The sequence below is a fragment of the Entelurus aequoreus genome, linkage group LG12 (genome assembly GCF_033978785.1).
Source record: "Entelurus aequoreus isolate RoL-2023_Sb linkage group LG12, RoL_Eaeq_v1.1, whole genome shotgun sequence".
Classification (NCBI taxonomy): Eukaryota; Metazoa; Chordata; class Actinopteri; order Syngnathiformes; family Syngnathidae; genus Entelurus; species Entelurus aequoreus.
In genome coordinates, this window is record NC_084742.1 from 11,119,858 (window position 1) to 11,132,703 (window position 12,846).

The 12,846-nt window shown below is 42.9% G+C and overlaps 1 protein-coding gene across 5 annotated transcripts in view; it reads right to left on the minus strand.

The window, feature by feature from the left end:
* Positions 1–12,846, minus strand: part of syt1a (synaptotagmin Ia) — a 222,534-nt gene that overhangs the window by 110,791 nt on the left and 98,897 nt on the right. For all 5 annotated transcript variants that reach the window (XM_062064689.1, XM_062064690.1, XM_062064688.1 and 2 more), the window contains one exon: positions 12,614–12,691. The gene's annotated coding sequence lies outside the window, so the exon portion shown is untranslated. The remainder of the gene's footprint in view (positions 1–12,613; positions 12,692–12,846) is intronic.

Here is a 12,846-nt window from a genome sequence, read left to right on the forward strand (position 1 = left end):
AGAAAAATGGATGGATGGAAATTTGAAAAAATAGCTACTCAAAAATAAGATATTTGGGGTTTTCCCACATACTTTAGAAAATCTTGTTAAAAAGATTCTGCAACATCCCGAGGATGCTTAATCAGAATAAATCACTTATTTCTAGCTTTAGAGTACTGCTTATTTTTAGATGTACACATTTTAATTTAGGATGTCTTACTAGGTAAAATTAACTAGCTGCATGGAGAGATAATTTCACTAGTTGTTATTATTTTTTTCCTAAAATCTAGTCTTTTTATCTCATACTTTATCAGCTCTTGTTTGCAGCGTGCAAACACTTGGACACAGCGGCGGTAAAGATCGGCTGGGCTCGGCAGCTCAGCTGATATCGGCCCGATCCGATCCCATCTCTACTTGCTGTATTTGAAAAAAAAAAAATTGTTCACTTTAGCATTAAAGTAAGCTATCCGCCTGCTCCACCGCTGCTCTCTTCGTTTTTATGCCTATTACCAAGCACTCTTGGGGTTAAAAATAACAATATTACCCTTGAAGACAAAGCCTGCTCTGGATGATTGACAGAAGTATGATTGGTCTATTACAGCCAAGCGCGCTGCTAGTGGCGCCGCCATTAGGAATCAGAGTGCAGGGCTTGTGATTGGACGCCTTATCGGGCCTCGTTAGGACTGGGTGAGTGTTCGAAGAGGGATGCAACATCTGTGACCTTTGGGTCGTTGTCATGAGTCCGACTTCTCGATCGTTATTGGCAAGGAGGTTTCACCTGGCACCAATTGCATCCTCGCAAATCATGAAGGACTTTAGCAAGGCAAACCGCTCTGGGACTTCATGTACATAGCCGAGAAGAATGGCGGGGATCCCGTCCTGGTTCGGTAATTATGCATGCAGACGCTAATTTGCCACCAGGGGGGACATTGTGTTCCTGCACACACACGCACACACACACACACACACTCACACACGCACACACACACACATGCACGCGCTTCTGGCCTTCAGGCAAATTTGTCAGTATTCAGGAAAAAAGGACACCATTAAGTGTCCTCGTGGTAGAATAGTAGAAGAAGAGGCTTCACTATATTGACTTGAACAGAAAGTGACGGCGCCATTTAGTCGGCCGTGCTTCCCGGTCGTCCCTCTGATAAGCTGGAAAGCTTGTTTTTTCCGTTAAAAAATGCTTTTTGATGGTCCGCCTTCCAAATGGAACGGTGCAGGCCTGCGTTTTATCCCCCGAGGCAGTTTTCCCCGGCTCCGACATGATCCTATTTTGAATGCTCCTCTCCGGTAATGAGGTTATTTGTCTTGTGCAAAGGAGAGCCGATCTATAGTTGTCACGCTTTGTCCGGAGATGAATGTGCAGTCTGGCCTTCGCTCTTTTTAACAAAAATAAAGAAAGAGGGTTAAGAGATGGGAAAAATGAATGCAGATACAAGTGTTTGTACACTCATTTATCATCCAATGCTCCACATAAAAAGGTATTGGACAAGTGGCCTTTTTAGACCTTGGTGTGCTCATGAAAACCTTAGTATCGTTTTGCTGAGAATCGAACAAAGTTTGCAGTACAGCGTGTGATAACTATAAAATTGATGTACCAATTTCGTAAATGTTTCGTCTGATCTACTAAGACTACATTTGATAACTGGTGCAGACCGCCTTATTTAAAATGAGGTTTTTGCCTGTATTATGCGGCTTTTACCGTTCATGAACTCATTTTATGGCACATTCATGTTATCATGCTGCAGACCGTTATGCGCCACTTTTTATTGGCATTTAAGACACAGTCTTGCACGGCATCTACAATGGAACCCACTTTTTTTTACCACGCTGAAGATGCTGGCGCTAACTGCAAGTTTGCCCAGGACTGTTCCAGACACAACAAAATGCATATTGCAATATGTTTGTTTTTTTTCCATTTAGGAGATATGTTAATATATCTTCTACATGAAAAAATTAACATCACTAAAAAACATCAGCAGACACCAAAACACGTCAATTTAATTTATTTTAATTAGCCTTTTAAGCCATCCAGCAGCTATACAGTTATAAAATGATATTGCTGAATAGAAAAAATGTCAAATATTTTTATTTTTGACAGTTTGTATATGTTGACAAGCATACGTAGGGCAGAGCTGCAATGTGATCGCCTCCTTTTTCACAGTTATTCCTGCGCAACTGCCAGTTTGCACATCCTTTCTAGGCGTTCTAAATAAAGATGCATAACAGCTACACCAGAATAGTTTTAGTCTTGATGAATCAAACGGCGTAAATAAATATGTTTTCTTTTTCTCCTCCCAGTATTGTAGGCATTGTCAAGATCAGCACATATTCTGTATATTAATGAAGACAGACACGCTAATTGGATTGTGCTCCTTGTTTTGCTCACTTAACAGACACAATCCTCTGCACAAAAGTTTAGTAGATTGGATTTGCGTGTGCTATTAAGTTTGCACGTGTTTTAATACACATAGCCATTTAGTAAATCAGGCCGACAGTGTTAGGTGCTTCACCAACAGGTCTTTGCTGGCCCCATCATTTATCCCCGTGTCGGACAGGAATGAGTGTTTTCACAGCTATTGCAGGAATCCGATTATCATACAAGGATCACGGTCGTCATGGAAACCAAGGAAGGCGCACAGTGGTAAGCCGTTTCCTAACACATCCTGGAACATTGGGAATTAGTGTGAAAACTCGGCTGCCTTAAAAAAATAATGTCTGTGACCCATTCCTTCATATTTCTCCTGCACAAGCATCTTCTGTAACATCCCGATGAACGCTCGCAGCATTGCCAAATCGTCCTCGTCTTTCTCTTGCAGCCTGAAGGTGCAAGCAACAGCTTGACCATTGATCACTGTTTGTGTTGCACCATGCCGAGTCATGGCACTCTGCAAAATTTGGGATTCTTGAGGCGGGAACAGCTGCTGCTTCTGGAAAGATCAGCCGCATGTCCGTGGAATATTTTCTTATTGTCTGCACTTGGGTATAGTGGTCTCTCGAGATACGCGTTGAATTGGTTCCGTGACGCAGCTTATACTACAAAACAGTGTCGCCCATTGAAATTCATTATAAATCTATTTAATAGGTGCTTGGATCCCTTTTAAAAACAATCATTTTAACCTGGAACATACTTTTTAAAAAGAAAAATGTATTTTTGAGTTTTAGATAAGAAATATTGTATCAAAAAACAATACAATAGAATGTAGTACAAACAACTATAGTAGTTTTAGGAAGTCATGTAATAATGTACAGCATTTATTTTGGAGAGTGGACTTCCATGGTATCTCCTTTGCGCTGCTTTTCCGTCAAATACACCATCAGCAGCTTTCATATATTTTCAAGGGTAAATGTCTGCCGTTTATATATTATTTTACCATTCTTGGCTGCCGTTATCCATTTGCTACAGCAACTAGCAGTAGGCAGGCTCGCAACCCAACATTTTATTTATAGCTTATTACGCATAACAATGAACCGATAAACAGCTCATATCCCAATAAAACTATGATGAGGTACCATGACTGTAGCAAATACGAGGTAGTCCCCTCTTTTGGGGGGGAAAAAATTAATTTAACACCAAAGGTTTGGGCCCGAAGACCATGTTGTGCACCCGAATGAAAAGATTGAAAAGGGATGAAGGAGATTTTCCATAAACTCCAAGTGACTTTGCAGTCATCCTGCAAGAGGCAGGCGGCGGAGGCAAGATGGCAGCAACAATGCTGCAGAGAGGAGATAAGTGAGGCCGGACTGAGCCAGTGAGGCCGGACTGAGCCAGTGAGGCGACGAAGGCCATCTGCAAGCTCATCCTGCAAATCTGATCTGATTACTGAACCTTCTGAAGAACTCCATCCCTTTGTCTTATTCTGCTGCTTCTCCATCACATCTTCCTGACGTCCTTCCACACAACACACAGTCCAGCCACGCCCTTTAGTGACCGGTACAGAAGGCAGTGAAAAAGTAGTTTGGTGCCCTTCACGTTTGCTACGAGGCGACAAAAGGCGGCTTAGCGGCGCAACACTGACACGAGAAGATGAGTGCTTAATGGCGTTCGCTCGGACACGATCGGGTGTATTCTACATGCTGTTAAAGTGGATAGATGCGGTGATCGATAGTTTAAAATCACCTGACAAGGAGAGTCCTTGACCGATAAGAGAGAGAGGAGCAGATAAATGTGCAGTGTGCGTGCAAACACACAAACACGCCATGCACAAAGGTTAGCGTGTGGCTAGCGGCACGTCACTCAAGCTTAGTGGAGCGTAGGGCGGCCCCAAAGTGATTGACAGGCGCGCTCGCAAGAGAGCACCTGAGGTCGGACGCCATCACTGATACAGTTGCTTCTTCTTTCACTCGAAACAAGTATTTTGTTCTTTAAAGAGGGACAAAAGCAAAAAAAAATTCTGTCTCCTTCGGCTGTAAACGATCGCCTGAGTCCATTAAAATCCCTCAAGTGTACCAATTACAGTACATGCTACAGTATATCCATTTATTGCACACAGCCTACTGGACTCTCAAACGCCCCTCTGATGCGGACAATATTGCCACTAATTTCATAGCTCTTGACCTAAAAAGTTAAAATGTCACCAAATTACAAATTGTAGTGATTTTAGGCTGGACTTTTAAGGAGTTTCTGCACATTTTGGAGTGCCCACTTTTAGATCCAAAATGTGGGCGGGCTTGCATCAGCCTGCTGACCTCACCCACAAAAGACTGGAGGTAATACCATATCATGTAGTAAGTGTTTTGGTAACATCTTCATCCCGAATCTTGTTATTTTGTGCGCAGAATCTGAAGGAATGATCAAATATGGCTGCCAGATGCTACAACGAAAGAAGGAGTCCATCTGTATACATTTCCAAATGATGGGAATATGAGGAAAGTATGGATCTCTTCACTCAAATTGACTCGCACAAAAAGGTAAGACCGAGCGATAGGAGTGAAATTTGCATGACATCAAAGATGAAGGGTTTTGCTCTGGGTTAGGACGGGACAACATTTTAAAGATTCAAGCCAAATGTGATCCGGAAAATTAGAAGCGCCCTTGAAGGGAGAAAGCCTGTGGACATAAGCGCGAACCTGTCCCTCAAAAACAAAAGAAGGTAAACCGCTATTCTATTTTGTGTCCTCTTCTACTGAAGTTTACCTCAAGATGCTTGTATGGAAGAGCGGGGAAGCCTGGAAATTAAGATTATTTTATTTTTTGCTCATAATGCTAACCATGTCAGTTTTGAAGTAATCATGGACCAGGGTGACAAAAACATGCAATTAAGTGATCAAAATAATATTTGACATGCCTTTATTCACACTGTCTATGCAGGGAAGTGGCCTCCAGTTCTGTAGATGACTTCCCACCAAGAAGGGGGGGCACAACAAGTCTGACAATGGAAAAAGGGCGTTCCAAGTATAGTAGTTAGTTATCTACACATTATTCAGAAAATAATTGAAAGTATGGCTGTCAGATTCATTTTCAGGAGCAAAAAATACTTTAGTATAACTTGTTTTGGTCATCTGTACGCAACAGGTCCTTTACAGAAAAGTGAGCACTTGAGCTACTTTCTGTCACAGCTTGATTACTGCTAGGAAAGTGCTGGATGCTTGATAATTAGTGTAGCTTTTTGGAGTAGCACACAAGAAAAAAGGGAAACATGAACAATACGTCAGTCTGCAACGTGGAACACTTTGTTTTCCTCCATTGTTTTCCAAGAAACACACTGGCGGGTTCTGTTGATGAGATGTTGAGTTCTTGCTGACTGCTTTGATTGAAACAGAAACTTCTAAATTCGTCTTTAGTCATAATCCACCCTTTCTGGAACCCGCATGCCACGACATGCAAATCAGCACAAATGCGGAACGTGAGGTGACTTTGACCTCCGCACAAAACACTTCACCCCCACAGGGGTCCTTCCGCGCGCGCGCCCACACACACACACACACACACACACACACACACACACACACACACACACACACACACACACACACACACACACATACATTCTCAGGCTTGAAACAGTCCATTAGCACAGTGTATTAAGCGAATGTCAGGCTCGAGCCGCCATAATCCGTCTGCATGCTCTCCAGGCTCTCCCAGGTGCATCCTGGGTAATTTGCTTCAATGGAGGAGAAGTCGGGTGGAGGTTAATAGAAGCAGAGGTTATGCACACTGATGTTTTTACAGCGTGGGAATGAAGGCGAGCTGATTTACAGCATGCAGATGTTGTTTAGAACAGTGACTGTCAAACTGTGGTGCGGGTACCACTAGTAGTGCGCAGGCTCTATCTATAATGGTACTCCGAAGAATCACTTAATTAAATATTGTATTGTAACACTTTTATTTTCCTATATTCAAACACAATGCTACTGGTCAAACTGTGAGTAATGTCACAATCCACTTGCTAAATAAGACATCTGCCTTGTTTTACATTAATACTTAGGACTACTGTAGTATTTTACTGTTGGTTATTATGGTGGTACTTGGAGAACCAAGTGTTTTCTGAGGTGGTACTTGGTGAAAAAAGTTTGAGGACCACTGGTTTAAAATATCACCAATGTGTTGTATTCTAGAATGTTTTAACACGCAATTCTGATGCTTTCACTCACGAGGTGGATATCGGAGCTAAGAAAGCTTGATTTTGTTCACTCATACTTTCGGTGCAGAGCCCCACACCGCCCTCCCCTGCTTGCAACACCCCCAAATTGCAGTCACGACTGGAGGGAAGGTGACGACAGTTGAATAATGCACCAATGTGCTGCGGTTATTCACAGCCATCGAACACGTCGCAACATTGTATCTTCCCCCCCGCCGCACACATGCACACACCTTCACTGCCATCATCATGCTACGTGCACACTCGGAGCAAGCGGCGGAAAATCAGGCAAAGACATGAGAGCAGGGGTATAAAAAAACATGGCAAATTATTCTTAAACACGCTGCCTCCCTGTGGCTGTCATCCATAAAAAGCACTGATTGCTTCCCAAACTTGGCGTGAGTGCACTGGCGTTCACACTCGCCGCTATTTTGCACGCAACGAAACCCGGCGTGGGACACATCTGTAATGGGATCTGTTCCTCGGCGACGGGATAATGCGCTCCCGAATCGACGGCCAAGATCAACGATTAGCCTCCATTTGCCACGCGCTGCCCCTGGTAAGGAGCATCAGAGAACGGTGTTTGGAGGAAGGGGGAAGAAAAAGCCAGATTTTTGAAGATAACCTCTCGTTTCCTCTGCGAGATAGCCTGCTGGCATGATGGATCTTTTAATTGCAGCTAAGCAACGCCGAGAGGAAGGAGGCACTGACCCGAGGAAATAGGAAGTGATGCTTCTGGAGAAGAAAAATAAACTGGGACATAATTCATTCAATGTTAGTCTGTTTACCAATCAGTGCTCTGCTCTAGCTCCGCCCTTTCGGTGCCCAGACATGTTGTTTTGGTATCCTTCACCAATTTTGACGATGTAAAAATCGACTTGATTTGGTCAACAAATCCCAAAGCACAACAACAAAGATGGAGAATGCCTTATGTTGAGGACCACACCCGACACGCTGACAGTTGGCGAGTCTTTCGGAGGTGCCAAAGAGGCGGGGCCCTAATGGCGTTCTCACGACAGCAGCGTTTGTCCAGGCCGTTATTAACACACTAGCGGAAAACGCTTCTCTCCCGCCCGTTCAATTATGCTAATGCTTACACATACAAATGACCCACGTTGGTTATTAGCGGCCTCAATTAGGCGATATGTTGTATGGCTAGGGGAGGGTAAAAGGGGGCGGGGGGTAGACATGGAGTGAAGTGGCGGGTGCTCGGCTGTCTGCCGCTGAAAACTGAGGCCGAAGGGCAAGACGTTATTGTTTGTGTCAGGTTGTGGGGGCCGCACGTGGTGTGTGTTTGCCGGTGTTGCGCACAATCAATGTCATGCTGAGACCATGTTTGCATATATCTCTGTGTGTGTGTGCGTGTGTGTGTGTGTGTGCGTGTGTGTGTGTGTGTGTGTGTGGGCAAACACCGGCAGCGTGACAAGGCTCTCAAGGGCCACGTTCAACCTTTATTTTAGCCACTCAACAGAAGCAGACCAACTATTTCACACGAGCGGCAGTATTACAAGGCAGCCATATGATCACTTAAAGAAGACACATGGTTAAAGATGACCTACGGAGATTTTAAAACACTTCTTTGTGCTCTAGATAATATGTATTGGATATACTTTGGTGTACTTTTTGCGCCACAGTCACATTTATAACCTACTTTCTGCATATATCTGCAAGATGTCCGTTTGTTGAGGCGTTCCCAGATTGCAAATGAAACCACATCCCACCCTCTTCATAAGAATCAGAATGATTTTTTTTAAATGTAGACTGTTTAACCCTCAGGGGACAAAGTCTGACTTTTTTGTCCTTTCAGTCAATTTTTGCGGTTTTTATGGCTCTAATTTTTGATGTGCTACTCCAGGGGTGGGCAATTAATTTTTACCGGGGGCCGCATGAGCAACCCGAGCACTGCTGGAGGGCCACATCGACAATATTTCAATTAAATTTTGCTCAATATTATTTTTGATATATACCGTAAGATAAATAATAATAATAATAATAACAATAATAATTAATAATAATAGTAATACTTCAACATAGTGTATGTAACAGCATTCCATGACTAATATAAATAAATTAACATTAATAATAAATGACAGTAAAATAAGCACACGTATGACTGAGGAGTCATAGTGTAACTTTGTGTGATGTTTGCGTTGTCCGACTTTTTGTGTGGCCATAAACGCACCAGTGGTTTAGTGCTATGCGTGTTGGTGACAGATGACAAGTTGGTTTTGGCCTGGTTTGTACAGCAGAAAATGACTAGTTTTTCGAGATAGAAGTGTTTTACTTATGTTTTTGGTGTGGTTATGGCCGAATATAAACAGTTTTGCTCAATAAAGTGATCGATATAATTCCTGGCCTCGAAGCATCTCGATAGACGTTACAATAATTGAACGGTGTTCAATTGAACGGTGTTGACGAACACCGTTAGGGCCGCTTGTTGTCACTGTCACTCAAAGTTGCATTGCAAAATTACATAGAATAAATATGTTTATTTTGTTTAGAATTCAGATGGGATTTGATTTGGTGCGCGGCATATATTTGCTGCGCGCAGAGGACGCTTGAGCAGTGCGCAATTGCGCAGGCACGCACCTTAGAGGGAACGTTGCATGGCAGTCCATGCCTTGTTGAAAACACGGCATTCTTCATCAACTTTTCTCTTTTTAGCGTCTCGGGTGTAAACCGTGCATCACTTGTCGCTGCATGTGCACCCTCACTCGCAGGTTACACACTGACACACGCCCATAAATAATAATTTTCAAAATAAAAGCAGCACAGTTGTATTGCGCGCACGACATAGATGTTTTTTCAACTTTATTTTGTAATTAATGATTGCAGCTGTTCACATTCACTCACAATCACGCACACGCATACGTCCACACGGAAGTAATACAAAGAACGATTTTCAAAACAAAAGCAGCACCGTTGTATTGCACACTCGACATAGATACTTTTTAAAATTTATTTTGTAATTTATAATTGGCCTCACGCGGGCCGGACAGGGACGCACAAAGGGCCGGATGCGGCCCGCGGGCCGCAGAATGCCCAGGTCTGTGCTACTCCATAGTACAGTATATGATTTTCGTATGAGGGTTATTTTCATGGTAAATTTAAAAATGGTAAATTCTTTCACACATGTATGGCAGTTATTGGAAAATACCCCAGAGCCAAAAAGGACATGAAAGTCCTTCATTTTTCAAACGGCATAAAAACATTTTGGATTTATATTTTTCTTTTTGTCAAAACCTCTCCATCAACTTCAGCTCTAAACAAAAATACCAAACGTGTATAGATTTTTATTTTTTATTTTAACCCCTTAAAGACATTTTTGTTAATTGATGTCACAGTTGTCAATTATAAATTAAAATAAAAAAGGGTATTTTTACTCATTTAAACTTGTGACATTATCTGATCAAACGGCCTTGAAAAGGGTCAAATAAAAAAAACATTACATGTTTGATATTTTTGTTTAGGACTGAAGTTTATTGAGAAATTTGAGCAAAAGAAAACATAAAATCTAAATGTTTTTACGCAACCCAAAACAAATCTTAAGGACTTCTATGTCCTCCTTGGCTTTGAAGATCATTGAAATCAAATGTCCCGAGAGGGTTAAATATATATCTTAGAGATGAACATCACCGTTATTTTTTTTGCAGACATGGTCGAAAATAAACTCTATAAACATTATATATATTCACCCGGTCACATCAATAGGTACACCTCCCCCTTTCAGATCGATACAGAGCAGCTTAAAAAAGGTTTTTAGCAGCATTTTAATATGCAAATGCAAAGATTAGATACAAATAATACTTAATTCTATCTTCTTTTGTTTTTTCTCAATCTCAGCAAGTATGTCCACCTCACTGTGATGTCACAAGCCAGACTGCAAAACACCATGGTCAGAGGCATCCAAAACTGTGCACAAGCCCACGCTCAAATGCATGAACCTTAAGATTTGACTAGGGCTGTCAAAATTAACGAGTTAACTCAGAATAATCATGCAATTTATTTAAATTGTACTAGCTCCTTTACATTAACCGCTATACGGTCAGCGATCAGATCGATACATATGTCAGTACAAACATGAGTGAGGAGACTCCTACTGGTGTGCTTGCTGGCAAAATTCACTTCAAAATAATACAGCCTGAAAGAACTTCAGATAAAACTGTTCCGTGCAAATAAATGACGTCCAACAAGGCAAAACGTTTAAAAAATGTTCCTGGATAACATTCTGACAATACAATTGCATTTGTGTAGAAATATTGGGGTATTTTTTTAAGCAAATGAATCTGATTAATAATTTGATAGCCTTAGATTTTACGCTTTGGCATTGTGTAACATGAGTATCCAACATTGGAACATTTATAAGTCAGAAAAGACAAAACTCATCATGGTCCCCTTTAAATACACAATATAAAAAATGCTGCATTTATTATATTGCTAAGTTATGAGGCATTTATCAATATGTTTCTGATTGTAGCTGAATCAATTGAGAGCTGTTGACACATTATAAATACACATTCAGACTGATTTATGACAGGGACATTCTCAGGGCCATATAAACAAATGCACACACACAAATAGTGTGTACTTCCTTGAACAGCCTGAATGTGACGTGTGCACGCTGTGTGTGTAGTGATTCATGCCAGTGTCTAGTAAATATTCAAATATGTCGTTTAGATTATGTAATCATCATATAAGTGTTCCTTTGCCTGAAGCTAACCCCCCCTCCTGTCGCCATAAAGGATGCTGGGCACTGTCCGTGGTCCTGAAGCAGCTCAGCATCGCCTGAGCAAACAAGCTGGTCCTGCTGAGACGGACCTCCAGGGCTCACACGGTGGACAATTTGGACCTTGTGTCACGAGGTCGGCCTGTAGGACACCACATCGCCGCGGTTATGCTCTGAAACGTGAGAGGTTTGATTCAGGCCGACGGTCCGCGGTGGGACGTCAGGCTGAACGCAGCGGCTGAGCCCCGACACCCAGCCCCCTTTGAGAAGAGAGGCCAGCCAATCAGAGAGCAGGAGGGCACTGAGTCACGTCGACAGCGAACTGCGACCACTGGAGCGAGAGGAGCAGTGCTCGGGGGAAGCGGCGTCCACGGATGGAAGGTTCTGGTCACAATGCAACACACACGCTAAACGGTGCACGGCAAAGTTTCAGCTAAGCAGATCAATCAAAAAAAGTCCTGAAGTGTCAGCTTCCTGTGTTTGCACACAGAGGCGACTTTCAAACGTCTTCCATGTCACACAAACTCCGCAGCTCTAAAAGCTCCAAGGTTGTGTGAAGGTCAACACAGCAATGATGATAAAGACGGTACAGGAGGTGTGACAAATGAAAGGTGAGTACGCTGTTCAGGCCCTCTATGGCTTGTAAAACGCTACTGTGGGCACCACAAAAGAATCCATTGGACCTTACAAGAAAATAAATATTTGGACCGACACCAGCAAAAGAAATCCCTGAACGATATTTTTTCACACTGCGCTCCCTCACATGCACGCTCTTTGAGGTGGAAAAAGCAGCGCTTGGCCTGAAAGTGCGCCCCGACCAGGAAGTTGTCATCGAGTGACGTGACAGAAAGGAGACGCTGATGCAAGCATGTCTTCATGTCTCACTGTGTGTGAATGCTGTTGTCCAGCAATCACGTTTGAAATCCAAACACTGACAACTGACTTTTTGCATTGGCTTGTTTCTAAATTGAATAGCAGCAACGTCGTGCAACAGATGCAAAAGCCTTTAGAGAACAAGACGTGGCACTTGTTGGGTATGGGTGGACTTCTGTAATTATACAATGAAGCGCCTATTCCACTCACAGCCATCAGGGGACCTATTTGATATGATTTGCTAGAATGCCTTCAGTTGAGCTTGATTTGGGGATTTTCTCCCTTTCAGTAATCCTGTCATTCCCAATCCGACACCTGTCACCATGCATGAGGTGGTTGGTGACTCTCTCCCCTCTCAACTGCTCCACTCCAGCTTGTATTTTCCAAGATTCACCACATCACTGTGTGTGTGTGTGTGTGTGTGTGTGTCAGGTATTTATCCTACCTGGCAGGGGGCTGTCTTCCCGAGAGCGCTGGTCACAATCCCAGGAAGTGCGTCAAGTTGCAGGTGCTCAATCTGCCGCTGTGTAATGACAAAAAAAGAACTGAAATAAGAACAAAATCGCCACGACGACAGCTAAAGAAACACTCCCGATGGCACACTTGAGCATCCAGCGGCTCTCTCTCTCTCTCTCTCTCTCGGTCTGTGACACTCACTCCTCTCTTCCCGCCCACCTA